Below are 15456 nucleotides of genomic sequence, written 5' to 3' on the forward strand. Positions count from 1 at the left end.
GGTCTTCAGTTCGAGTCTCGAAACTGAGAACTTTTTCAATATATTTTTCTTTTCTTTTTTTTACATTTTTTTTAGATATTTTTATCCTTTATTCCCACACTTACTACGAACTTTTCCAAATCTTATACTAGTAAAATAAAATGTTATGTCAAAATATTTCTATATTCAAGAGAAATTTTAGGAGTCGAGTTCATGCACATGCGCAGAATTCAGTCGTATTCAAAACATTGTGATTTTAGACCAGAATGACACCACGTTAAAACTTTTAGTAGATAATCATAATGAGAGTCTTAGACCATTCAGACGCACTGCGGATACGAAGCTTCGTGGCCAGATCGGCAGCACGAGCCGTCTAGTTTTGCTGGTCTTCAGTTCGAGTCTCGAAACTGAGAACTTTTTAAATATATTTTTCTTTTCTTTTTTTTACATTTTTCTTAGATATTTTTATCCTTTATTCCCACACTTACTACGAACTTTTCCAAATCTTATACTACTAAAATAAAATTTTATGTCAAAATATTTCTATATTCAAGAGAAATTTTAGGAGTCGAGTTCACGCACATGCGCAGAATTCATTCCTATTCGAAACATTGTGCTTTTAGACCAGAATGACACCACGTTAAATCTTTTAGTGGATAAGCATAATGAGAGTCTTACACCATTCAGACGCGCTGCCGGTACGAAGCTTCGTGGCCAGATCGGCAGCACGAGCCATCTAGTTTTGCTGGTCTTCAGTTCGAGTCTCGAAACTGAGAACTTTTTCAATATATTTTTCTTTTCTTTTTTTTACATTTTTTTTAGATATTTTTGTCCTTTATTCCGCACTTACTACGAACTTTACCAAATCTTATACTAGTAAAATAAAATTTTATGTCAAAATATTTCTATATTCAAGAGAAATTTTAGTCGTCGAGTTCATGCACGTGCGCAGAATTCAGTCGTATTCAAAACATTGTGCTTTTAGACCAGAATGACACCACGTTAAAACTTTTAGTGGATAATCATAATGAGAGTCTTAGACCATTCAGACGCACTGCGGATACGAAGCTTCGTGGCCAGATCGGCAGCACGAGCCGTCTAGTTTTGCTGGTCTTCAGTTCGAGTCTCGAAACTGAGAACTTTTTAAATATATTTTTCTTTTCTTTTTTTTACATTTTTCTTAGATATTTTTATCCTTTATTCCCACACTTACTACGAACTTTTCCAAATCTTATACTACTAAAATAAAATTTTATGTCAAAATATTTCTATATTCAAGAGAAATTTTAGGAGTCGAGTTCACGCACATGCGCAGAATTCATTCCTATTCGAAACATTGTGCTTTTAGACCAGAATGACACCACGTTAAATCTTTTAGTGGATAAGCATAATGAGAGTCTTACACCATTCAGACGCGCTGCCGGTACGAAGCTTCGTGGCCAGATCGGCAGCACGAGCCATCTAGTTTTGCTGGTCTTCAGTTCGAGTCTCGAAACTGAGAACTTTTTCAATATATTTTTCTTTTCTTTTTTTTACATTTTTTTTAGATATTTTTGTCCTTTATTCCGCACTTACTACGAACTTTACCAAATCTTATACTAGTAAAATAAAATTTTATGTCAAAATATTTCTATATTCAAGAGAAATTTTAGTCGTCGAGTTCATGCACGTGCGCAGAATTCAGTCGTATTCAAAACATTGTGCTTTTAGACCAGAATGACACCACGTTAAAACTTTTAGTGGATAATCATAATGAGAGTCTTAGACCATTCAGACGCGCTGCGGGTACGAAGCTTCGTGGCCAGATCGGCAGCGCGAGCCATCTAGTTTTGCTGGTCTTCAGTTCGAATCTCGAAACTGAGAACTTTTTAAATATATTTTTCTTTTCTTTTTTTTACATTTTTTTAAGATATTTTTATCCTTTATTCCCACACTTACTAAGAACTTTTCCAAATCTTATACTACTAAAATAAAATTTTATGTCAAAATATTTCTATATTCAGCAGAAATTTTAGGAGTCGAGTTCACGCACATGCGCAGAATTCATTCCTATTCAAAACATTGTGCTTTTAGACCAGAATGGCACCACGTTAAAACTTTTAGTGGATAATCATAATGAGAGTCTTAGACCATTCAGACGCGCTGCGGGTACGAAGCTTCGTGTCAAGATCGGCAGCTTGATCCATCTAGTTTTGTTGGTCTTCAGTTCGAGTCTCGAAACTGAGAACTTTTTAAATATATTTTTCTTTTCTTTTTTTTACAATTTTCTAAGATATTTTTATCCTTTAATTCACACCCTTACTACGAAATTTTCCAAATCTTATACTACTAAAATAAAATTTTATGTCAAAATATTTCTATATTCAAGAGAAATTTTAGGAGTCGAGTTCATGCACATGCGCAGAATTCATTCCTATTCGAAACATTGTGCGTTTAGACCAGAATGACACCACGTTAAAACTTTTAGTGGATAATCATAATGAGAGTCTTAGACCATTCAGACGCGCTGCGAGTACGACGCTTCGTGGCCAGATCGGCAGCACGAGCCATCTAGTTTTGCTGGTCTTCAGTTCGAGTCTCGAAACTGAGAACTTTTTCAATATATTTTTCTTTTCTTTTTTTTACATTTTTTTTAGATATTTTTATCCTTTATTCCCACACTTACTACGAACTTTTTCAAATATTATACTAGTAAAATAAAATGTTATGTCAAAATATTTCTATATTCAAGAGAAATTTTAGGAGTCGAGTTCATGCACATGCGCAGAATTCAGTCGTATTCAAAACATTGTGATTTTAGACCAGAATGACACCACGTTAAAACTTTTAGTAGATAATCATAATGAGAGTCTTAGACCATTCAGACGCACTGCGGATACGAAGCTTCGTGGCCAGATCGGCAGCACGAGCCGTCTAGTTTTGCTGGTCTTCAGTTCGAGTCTCGAAACTGAGAACTTTTTAAATATATTTTTCTTTTCTTTTTTTTACATTTTTCTTAGATATTTTTATCCTTTATTCCCACACTTACTACGAGCTTTTCCAAATCTTATATTAGTAAAATAAAATTTTATGTCAAAATATTTCTATATTCAAGAGAAATTTTAGGAGTCGAGTTCACGCACATGCGCAGAATTCATTCCTATTCAAAACATTGTGCTTTTAGACCAGAATGACACCACGTTAAAACTTTTAGTGGATAATCATAATGAGAGTCTTAGACCATTCAGACGCGCTGCGAGTACGACGCTTCGTGGCCAGATCGGCAGCACGAGCCATCTAGTTTTGCTGGTCTTCAGTTCGAGTCTCGAAACTGAGAACTTTTTCAATATATTTTTCTTTTCTTTTTTTTACATTTTTTTTAGATATTTTTATCCTTTATTCCCACACTTACTACGAACTTTTTCAAATATTATACTAGTAAAATAAAATGTTATGTCAAAATATTTCTATATTCAAGAGAAATTTTAGGAGTCGAGTTCATGCACATGCGCAGAATTCAGTCGTATTCAAAACATTGTGATTTTAGACCAGAATGACACCACGTTAAAACTTTTAGTAGATAATCATAATGAGAGTCTTAGACCATTCAGACGCACTGCGGATACGAAGCTTCGTGGCCAGATCGGCAGCACGAGCCGTCTAGTTTTGCTGGTCTTCAGTTCGAGTCTCGAAACTGAGAACTTTTTAAATATATTTTTCTTTTCTTTTTTTTACATTTTTCTTAGATATTTTTATCCTTTATTCCCACACTTACTACGAGCTTTTCCAAATCTTATATTAGTAAAATAAAATTTTATGTCAAAATATTTCTATATTCAAGAGAAATTTTAGGAGTCGAGTTCACGCACATGCGCAGAATTCATTCCTATTCAAAACATTGTGCTTTTAGACCAGAATGACACCACGTTAAAACTTTTAGTGGATAATCATAATGAGAGTCTTAGACCATTCAGACGCGCTGCGGGTACGAAGCTTCGTGGCCAGATCGGCAGCACGATCTATCTAGTTTTGTTGGTCTTCAGTTCGAGTCTCGAAACTGAGAACTTTTTCAATATATTTTTCTTTTCTTTTTTTTACATTTTTTTTAGATATTTTTATCCTTTATTCCCACACTTACTACGAACTTTTCCAAATCTTATACTAGTAAAATAAAATTTTATGTCAAAATATTTCTATATTCAAGAGAAATTTTAGGAGTCGAGTTCATGCACATGCGCAGAATTCAGTCGTATTCAAAACATTGTGATTTTAGACCAGAATGACACCACGTTAAAACTTTTAGTAGATAATCATAATGAGAGTCTTAGACCATTCAGACGCACTGCGGATACGAAGCTTCGTGGCCAGATCGGCAGCACGAGCCGTCTAGTTTTGCTGGTCTTCAGTTCGAGTCTCGAAACTGAGAACTTTTTAAATATATTTTTCTTTTCTTTTTTTTACATTTTTCTTAGATATTTTTATCCTTTATTCCCACACTTACTACGAACTTTTCCAAATCTTATACTAGTAAAATAAAATTTTATGTCAAAATATTTCTATATTCAAGAGAAATTTTAGGAGTCGAGTTCATGCACATGCGCAGAATTCAGTCGTATTCAAAACATTGTGATTTTAGACCAGAATGACACCACGTTAAAACTTTTAGTAGATAATCATAATGAGAGTCTTAGACCATTCAGACGCGCAGCGGATTCGAAGCTTCGTGGCCAGATCGGCAGCACGAGCCGTCTAGTTTTGCTGGTTTTCAGTTCGAGTCTCGAAACTGAGAACTTTTTAAATATATTTTTCTTTTCTTTTTTTTACATTTTTCTTAGATATTTTTATCCTTTATTCTAACACTTACTACGAGCTTTTCCAAATCTTATATTAGTAAAATAAAATTTTATGTCAAAATATTTCTATATTCAAGAGAAATTTTAGGAGTCGAGTTCACGCACATGCGCAGAATTCATTCCTATTCAAAACATTGTGCTTTTAGACCAGAATGACACCACGTTAAAACTTTTAGTGGATAATCATAATGAGAGTCTTAGACCATTCAGACGCGCTGCGGGTACGAAGCTTCGTGTCAAGATCGGCAGCTTGATCCATCTAGTTTTGTTGGTCTTCAGTTCGAGTCTCGAAACTGAGAACTTTTTAAATATATTTTTCTTTTCTTTTTTTTACAATTTTCTAAGATATTTTTATCCTTTAATTCACACCCTTACTACGAAATTTTCCAAATCTTATACTAGTAAAATAAAATGTTATGTCAAAATATTTCTATATTCAAGAGAAATTTTAGGAGTCGAGTTCACGCACATGCGCAGAATTCATTCCTATTCGAAACATTGTGCTTTTAGACCAGAATGACACCACGTTAAAACTTTTAGTGGATAAGCATAATGAGAGTCTTACACCATTCAGACGCGCTGCCGGTACGAAGCTTCGTGGCCAGATCGGCAGCACGAGCCATCTAGTTTTGCTGGTCTTCAGTTCGAGTCTCGAAACTGAGAACTTTTTCAATATATTTTTCTTTTCTTTTTTTTACATTTTTTTTAGATATTTTTGTCCTTTATTCCGCACTTACTACGAACTTTACCAAATCTTATACTAGTAAAATAAAATTTTATGTCAAAATATTTCTATATTCAAGAGAAATTTTAGTCGTCGAGTTCATGCACGTGCGCAGAATTCAGTCGTATTCAAAACATTGTGCTTTTAGACCAGAATGACACCACGTTAAAACTTTTAGTGGATAATCATAATGAGAGTCTTAGACCATTCAGACGCGCTGCGGGTACGAAGCTTCGTGGCCAGATCGGCAGCGCGAGCCATCTAGTTTTGCTGGTCTTCAGTTCGAATCTCGAAACTGAGAACTTTTTAAATATATTTTTCTTTTCTTTTTTTTACATTTTTTTAAGATATTTTTATCCTTTATTCCCACACTTACTAAGAACTTTTCCAAATCTTATACTACTAAAATAAAATTTTATGTCAAAATATTTCTATATTCAGCAGAAATTTTAGGAGTCGAGTTCACGCACATGCGCAGAATTCATTCCTATTCAAAACATTGTGCTTTTAGACCAGAATGGCACCACGTTAAAACTTTTAGTGGATAATCATAATGAGAGTCTTAGACCATTCAGACGCGCTGCGGGTACGAAGCTTCGTGTCAAGATCGGCAGCTTGATCCATCTAGTTTTGTTGGTCTTCAGTTCGAGTCTCGAAACTGAGAACTTTTTAAATATATTTTTCTTTTCTTTTTTTTACAATTTTCTAAGATATTTTTATCCTTTAATTCACACCCTTACTACGAAATTTTCCAAATCTTATACTACTAAAATAAAATTTTATGTCAAAATATTTCTATATTCAAGAGAAATTTTAGGAGTCGAGTTCATGCACATGCGCAGAATTCATTCCTATTCGAAACATTGTGCGTTTAGACCAGAATGACACCACGTTAAAACTTTTAGTGGATAATCATAATGAGAGTCTTAGACCATTCAGACGCGCTGCGAGTACGACGCTTCGTGGCCAGATCGGCAGCACGAGCCATCTAGTTTTGCTGGTCTTCAGTTCGAGTCTCGAAACTGAGAACTTTTTCAATATATTTTTCTTTTCTTTTTTTTACATTTTTTTTAGATATTTTTATCCTTTATTCCCACACTTACTACGAACTTTTCCAAATCTTATACTAGTAAAATAAAATGTTATGTCAAAATATTTCTATATTCAAGAGAAATTTTAGGAGTCGAGTTCATGCACATGCGCAGAATTCAGTCGTATTCAAAACATTGTGATTTTAGACCAGAATGACACCACGTTAAAACTTTTAGTAGATAATCATAATGAGAGTCTTAGACCATTCAGACGCACTGCGGATACGAAGCTTCGTGGCCAGATCGGCAGCACGAGCCGTCTAGTTTTGCTGGTCTTCAGTTCGAGTCTCGAAACTGAGAACTTTTTAAATATATTTTTCTTTTCTTTTTTTTACATTTTTCTTAGATATTTTTATCCTTTATTCCCACACTTACTACGAGCTTTTCCAAATCTTATATTAGTAAAATAAAATTTTATGACAAAATATTTCTATATTCAAGAGAAATTTTAGGAGTCGAGTTCACGCACATGCGCAGAATTCATTCCTATTCAAAACATTGTGCTTTTAGACCAGAATTACACCACGTTAAAACTTTTAGTGGATAATCATAATGAGAGTCTTAGACCATTCAGACGCGCTGCGGGTACGAAGCTTCGTGGCCAGATCGGCAGCACGATCTATCTAGTTTTGTTGGTCTTCAGTTCGAGTCTCGAAACTGAGAACTTTTTCAATATATTTTTCTTTTCTTTTTTTTACATTTTTTTTAGATATTTTTATCCTTTATTCCCACACTTACTACGAACTTTTCCAAATCTTATACTAGTAAAATAAAATTTTATGTCAAAATATTTCTATATTCAAGAGAACATTTAGGAGTCGAGTTCATGCACATGCGCAGAATTCAGTCGTATTCAAAACATTGTGATTTTAGACCAGAATGACACCACGTTAAAACTTTTAGTAGATAATCATAATGAGAGTCTTAGACCATTCAGACGCGCAGCGGATTCGAAGCTTCGTGGCCAGATCGGCAGCACGAGCCGTCTAGTTTTGCTGGTCTTCAGTTCGAGTCTCGAAACTGAGAACTTTTTAAATATATTTTTCTTTTCTTTTTTTTACATTTTTCTTAGATATTTTTATCCTTTATTCTAACACTTACTACGAGCTTTTCCAAATCTTATATTAGTAAAATAAAATTTTATGTCAAAATATTTCTATATTCAAGAGAAATTTTAGGAGTCGAGTTCACGCACATGCGCAGAATTCATTCCTATTCAAAACATTGTGCTTTTAGACCAGAATGACACCACGTTAAAACTTTTAGTGGATAATCATAATGATAGTCTTAGACCATTCAGACGCGCTGCGGGTACGAAGCTTCGTGGCCAGATCGGCAGCACGAGCCGTCTAGTTTTGCTGGTCTTCAGTTCGAGTCTCGAAACTGAGAACTTTTTAAATATATTTTTCTTTTCTTTTTTTTATATTTTTCTTAGATATTTTTATCCTTTATTCCCACACTTACTACGAACTTTTCCAAATCTTATACTAGTAAAATAAAATTTTATGTCAAAATATTTCTATATTCAAGAGAAATTTTAGGAGTCGAGTTCATGCACATGCGCAGAATTCATTCCTATTCGAAACATTGTGCGTTTAGACCAGAATGACACCACGTTAAAACTTTTAGTGGATAATCATAATGATAGTCTTAGACCATTCAGACGCGCTGCGGGTACGAAGCTTCGTGGCCAGATCGGCAGCACGATCTATCTAGTTTTGTTGGTCTTCAGTTCGAGTCTCGAAACTGAGAACTTTTTAAATATATTTTTCTTTTCTTTTTATTACATTTTTCTAACATATTTTTATCCTTTAATTCCCACACTTACTACGAAATTTTCCAAATCTTATACTACTAAAATAAAATTTTATGTCAAAATATTTCTATATTCAAGAGAAATTTTAGGAGTCGAGTTCATGCACATGCGCAGAATTCATTCCTATTCGAAACATTGTGCGTTTAGACCAGAATGACACCACGTTAATACTTTTAGTGGATAATCATAATGAGAGTCTTAGACCATTCAGACGCGCTGCGAGTACGAAGCTTCGTGGCCACATCGGCAGCACGAGCCATCTAGTTTTGCTGGTCTTCAGTTCGAGTCTCGAAACTGAGAACTTTTTAAATATATATCTTTCTTTTCTTTTTTTTACATTTTTCTAAGATATTTTTATCCTTTAATTCCCACACTTACTACGAAATTTTCCAAATCTTATACTACTAAAATAAAATTTTATGTCAAAATATTTCTATATTCAAGAGAAATTATAGGAGTCGAGTTCATGCACATGCGCAGAATTCAGTCGTATTCAAAACATTGTGATTTTAGACCAGAATGACACCACGTTAAAACTTTTAGTAGATAATCATAATGAGAGTCTTAGACCATTCAAACGCACTGCGGATACGAAGCTTCGTGGCCAGATCGGCAGCATGAGCCATCTAGTTTTGCTGGTCTTCAGTTCGAGTCTCGAAACTGAGAACTTTTTAAATATATTTTTCTTTTCTTTTTTTTTACATTTTTCTTAGATATTTTTATCCTTTATTCCCACACTTACTACGAACTTTTCCAAATCTTATACTAGTAAAATAAAATTTTATGTCAAAATATTTCTATATTCAAGAGAAATTTTAGAAGTCGAGTTCACGCACATGCGCAGAATTCATTCCTATTCAAAACATTGTGCTTTTAGACCAGAATGACACCACGTTAAAACTTTTAGTGGATAATCATAATGAGAGTCTTAGACCATTTAGACGCGCTCCGGGTACGAAGCTTCGTGGCCAGATCGGCAGCACAAGCCATTTAGTTTTGCTGGTCTTCAGTTCGAGTCTCGAAACTGAGAACTTTTTAAATATATTTTTCTTTCCTTTTTTTTACATTTTTTTAAGATATTTTTATCCTTTATTCCCACACTTACTAAGAACTTTTCCAAATCTTATACTACTAAAATAAAATTTTATGTCAAAATATTTCTATATTCAACAGAAATTTTAGGAGTCGAGTTCACGCACATGCGCAGAATTCATTCCTATTCAAAACATTGTGCTTTTAGACCAGAATGACACCACGTTAAAACTTTTAGTGGATAATCATAATGAGAGTCTTAGACCATTCAGACGCGCTGCGGGTACGAAGCTTCGTGGCCAGATCGGCAGCACGATCCATCTAGTTTTGTTGGTCTTCAGTTCGAATCTCGAAACTGAGAACTTTTTAAATATATTTTTCTTTTCTTTTTTTTACATTTTTCTAAGATATTTTTATCCTTTAATTCCCACACTTACTACGAAATTTTCCAAATCTTATACTACTAAAATAAAATTTTATGTCAAAATATTTCTATATTCAAGAGAAATTTTAGGAGTCGAGTTCATGCACATGCGCAGAATTCATTCCTATTCAAAACATTGTGCGTTTAGACCAGAATGACACCACGTTAAAACTTTTAGTGGATAATCATAATGAGAGTCTTAGACCATTCAGACGCGCTGCGAGTACGAAGCTTCGTGGCCAGATCGGCAGCACGAGCCATCTAGTTTTGCTGGTCTTCAGTTCGAGTCTCGAAACTGAGAACTTTTTAAATATATTTTTCTTTTCTTTTTTTTACATTTTTCTTAGATATTTTTATTCTTTATTCCCACACTTACTACGAACTTTCCCAAATCTTATACTAGTAAAATAAAATTTTATGTCAAAATATTTCTATATTCAAGAGAAATTTTAGAAGTCGAGTTCACGCACATGCGCAGAATTCATTCCTATTCAAAACATTCTGCTTTTAGACCAGAATGACACCACGTTAAAACTTTTAGTGGATAATCATAATGAGAGTCTTAGACCATTCAGACGCACTGCGGGTACGAAGCTTCGTGGCCAGATCGGCAGCACGAGCCATTTAGTTTTGCTGGTCTTCAGTTCGAGTCTCGAAACTGAGAACTTTTTAAATATATTTTTCTTTTCTTTTTTTTACATTTTTTTAAGATATTTTTATCCTTTATTCCCACACTTACTACGAACTTTTCCAAAACTTATACTACTAAAATAAAATTTTATGTCAAAATATTTCTATATTCAAGAGAAATTTTAGGAGTCGAGTTCACGCACATGCGCAGAATTCATTCCTATTCAAAACATTGTGCTTTTAGACCAGAATGACACCACGTTAAAACTTTTAATGGATAATCATAATGAGAGTCTTAGACCATTCAGACGCGCTGCGGGTACGAAGCTTCGTGACAAGATCGGCAGTACGAGCCATCTAGTTTTGCTGGTCTTCAGTTCGAGTCTCGAAACTGAGAACTTTTTAAATATATTTTTCTTTTCTTTTTTTTACATCTTTTTTAGATATTTTTATCCTTTATTCCCACACTTACTACGAACTTTTGAAAATCTTATACTAGTAAAATAAAATTTTATGTCAAAATATTTCTATATTCAAGAGAAATTTTAGGAGTCGAGTTCACGCACATGCGCAGAATTCATTCCTATTCAAAACATTGTGATTTTAGACCAGAATGACACCACTTTAAAACTTTTAGTGGATACTCATAATGAGAGTCTTAGACCATTCAGACGCGCTGCGGGTACGAAGCTTCGTGGCCAGATCGGCAGCACGAGCCATCTAGTTTTGCTGGTCTTCAGTTCGAGTCTCGAAACTGAGAACTTTTTCAATAGATTTTTCTTTTCTTTTTTTTACATTTTTTTAGATATTTTTATCCTTTATTCGAGAATTACTACGAACTTTTCCAAATCTTATACTACTAAAATAAAATTTTATGTCAAAATATTTCTATATTCAACAGAAATTTTAGGAGTCGAGTTCACGCACATGCGCAGAATTCAGTCGTATTCAAAACATTGTGATTTTAGACCAGAATGACACCACGTTAAAACTTTTAGTGGATAATCATAATGAGAGTCTTAGACCATTCAGACGCGCTGCGGGTACGAAGCTTCGTGGCCAGATCGGCAGCACGAGCCATCTAGTTTTGCTGGTGTTCAGTTCGAGTCTCGAAACTGAGAACTTTTTCAATATATTTTTCTTTTCTTTTTTTTACATTTTTTTTAGATATTTTTATCCTTTATTCCCACACTTACTACGAACTTTTCCAAATCTTATACTAGTAAAATAAAATTTTATGTCAAAATATTTCTATATTCAAGAGAAATTTTAGGAGTCGAGTTCATGCACATGCGCAGAATTCATTCGTATTCAAAACATTGTGATTTTAGACCAGAATGACACCACGTTAAAACTTTTAGTAGATAATCATAATGAGAGTCTTAGACCATTCAGACGCACTGCGGATACGAAGCTTCGTGGCCAGATCGGCAGCACGAGCCATCTAGTTTAGCTGGTCTTCAGTTCGAGTCTCGAAACTGAGAACGTTTTCAATATATTTTTCTTTTCTTTTTTTTACATTTTTTTTAGATATTTTTATCCTTTATTCCCACACTTACTACGAACTTTTCCAAATCTTATACTAGTAAAATAAAATTTTATGCCAAAATATTTCTATATTCAAGAGAAATGTTAGGAGTCGAGTTCACGCACATGCGCAGAATTCATTCCTATTCAAAACATTGTGCTTTTAGACCAGAATGACACCACGTTAAAACTTTTAGTGGATAATCATAATGAGAGTCTTAGACCATTCAGACGCGCTGCGGGTACGAAGCTTCGTGGCCAGATCGGCAGCACGAGCCATTTAGTTTTGCTGGTCTTCAGTTCGATTCTCGAAACTGAGAACTTTTTAAATATATTTTTCTTTTCTTTTTTTTACATTTTTTTAAGATATTTTTATCCTTTATTCCCACACTTACTAAGAACTTTTCCAAATCTTATACTATTAAAATAAAATTTTATGTCAAAATATTTCTATATTCAACAGAAATTTTAGGAGTCGAGTTCACGCACATGCGCAGAATTCATTCCTATTCAAAACATTGTGCTTTTAGACCAGAATGACACCACGTTAAAACTTTTAGTGGATAATCATAATGAGATTCTTAGACCATTCAGACGCGCTGCGTGTACGAAGCTTCGTGGCCAGATCGGCAGCACGATCCATCTAGTTTTGTTGGTCTTCAGTTCGAGTCTCGAAACTGAGAACTTTTTAAATATATTTTTCTTTTCTTTTTTTTACATTTTTCTAAGATATTTTTATCCTTTAATTCCCACACTTACTACGAAATTTTCCAAATCTTATACTACTAAAATAAAATTTTATGTCAAAATATTTCTATATTCAAGAGAAATTTTAGGAGTCGAGTTCATGCACATGCGCAGAATTCAGTCGTATTCAAAACATTGTGATTTTAGACCAGAATGACACCACGTTAAAACTTTTAGTAGATAATCATAATGAGAGTCTTAGACCATTCAGACACACTGCGGATACGAAGCTTCGTGGCCAGATCGGCAGCACGAGCCATCTAGTTTTGCTGGTCTTCAGTTCGAGTCTCGAAACTGAGAACTTTTTAAATATATTTTTCTTTTCTTTTTTTTACATTTTTTTAAGATATTTTTATCCTTTATTCCCACACTTACTAAGAACTTTTCCAAATCTTATACTACTAAAATAAAATTTTATGTCAAAATATTTCTATATTCAACAGAAATTTTAGGAGTCGAGTTCACGCACATGCGCAGAATTCAGTCGTATTCAAAACATTGTGCTTTTAGACCAGAATGACACCACGTTAAAACTTTTAGTGGATAATCATAATGAGAGTCTTAGACCATTCAGACGCGCTGCGGGTACGAAGCTTCGTGGCCAGATCGGCAGCGCGAGCCATCTAGTTTGTTGGTCTTCAGTTCGAGTCTCGAAACTGAGAACTTTTTAAATATATTTTTCTTTTCTTTTTTTTACATTTTTCTAAGATATTTTTATCCTTTAATTCCCACACTTACTACGAACTTTTCCAAATCTTATACTAGTTAAATAAAATTTTATTTCAAATTATTTCTATATTAAGAGAAATTTTAGAAGTCGAGTTCATGCACATGCGCAGAATTCAGTCGTATTCAAAACATTGTGATTTTAGACCAGAATGACACCACGTTAAAACTTTTAGTAGATAATCATAATGAGAGTCTTAGACCATTCAGACGCACTGCGGATACGAAGCTTCGTGGCCAGATCGGCAGCACGAGCCATCTAGTTTTGCTGGTCTTCAGTTCGAGTCTCGAAACTGAGAACTTTTTAAATATATTTTTCTTTTCTTTTTTTTTACATTTTTCTTAGATATTTTTATCCTTTATTCCCACACTTACTACGAACTTTTCCAAATCTTATACTAGTAAAATAAAATTTTATGTCAAAATATTTCTATATTCAAGAGAAATTTTAGAAGTCGAGTTCACGCACATGCGCAGAATTCATTCCTATTCAAAACATTGTGCTTTTAGACCAGAATGACACCACGTTAAAACTTTTAGTGGATAATCATAATGAGAGTCTTAGACCATTCAGACGCGCTGCGGGTACGAAGCTTCGTGGCCAGATCGGCAGCACGAGCCATTTAGTTTTGCTGGTCTTCAGTTCGATTCTCGAAACTGAGAACTTTTTAAATATATTTTTTTTTCTTTTTTTAACATTTTTTAAAGATATTTTTATCCTTTATTCCCACACTTACTACGAACTTTTCCAAATCTTATACTACTAAAATAAAATTTTATGTCAAAATATTTCTATATTCAACAGAAATTTTAGGAGTCGAGTTCACGCACATGCGCAGAATTCATTCCTATTCAAAACATTGTGCTTTTAGACCAGAATGACACCACGTTAAAACTTTTAGTGGATAATCATAATGAGATTCTTAGACCATTCACACGCGCTGCGGGTACGAAGCTTCGTGGCCAGATCGGCAGCACGATCCATCTAGTTTTGTTGGTCTTCAGTTCGAGTCTCGAAACTGAGAACTTTTTAAATATATTTTTCTTTTCTTTTTTTACATTTTTCTAAGATATTTTTATCCTTTAATTCCCACACTTACTACGAAATTTTCCAAATCTTATACTACTAAAATAAAATTTTATGTCAAAATATTTCTATATTCAAGAGAAATTTTAGGAGTCGAGTTCATGCACATGCGCAGAATTCAGTCGTATTCAAAACATTGTGATTTTAGACCAGAATGACACCACGTTAAAACTTTTAGTAGATAATCATAATGAGAGTCTTAGACCATTCAGACGCACTGCGGATACGAAGCTTCGTGGCTAGATCGGCAGCACGAGCCATCTAGTTTTGCTGGTCTTCAGTTCGAGTCTCGAAACTGAGAACTTTTTCAATATATTTTTCTTTTCTTTTTTTTACATTTTTTTAAGATATTTTTATCCTTTATTCGAGCACTTACTACGAACTTTTCCAAATCTTATACTACTAAAATAAAATTTTATGTCAAAATATTTCTATATTCAAGAGAAATTTTAGGAGTCGAGTTCACGCACATGCGCAGAATTCATTCCTATTCAAAACATTGTGCTTTTAGACCAGAATGACACCACGTTAAAACTTTTAGTGGATAATCATAATGAGAGTCTTAGACCATTCAGACGCGCTGCGGGTACGAAGCTTCGTGGCCAGATCGGCAGCGCGAGCCATCTAGTTTTGCTGGTCTTCAGTTCGAGTCTCGAAACTGAGAACTTTTTAAATATATTTTTCTTTTCTTTTTTTACATTTTTTTAAGATATTTTTATCCTTTATTCCCACACTTACTAAGAACTTTTCCAAATCTTATACTACTAAAATAAAATTTTATGTCAAAATATTTCTATATTCAACAGAAATTTTAGGAGTCGAGTTCACGCACATGCGCAGA

The sequence above is a fragment of the Argiope bruennichi genome, chromosome X1, assembly GCF_947563725.1.
Source record: "Argiope bruennichi chromosome X1, qqArgBrue1.1, whole genome shotgun sequence".
Lineage (NCBI taxonomy): Eukaryota > Metazoa > Arthropoda > Arachnida > Araneae > Araneidae > Argiope > Argiope bruennichi.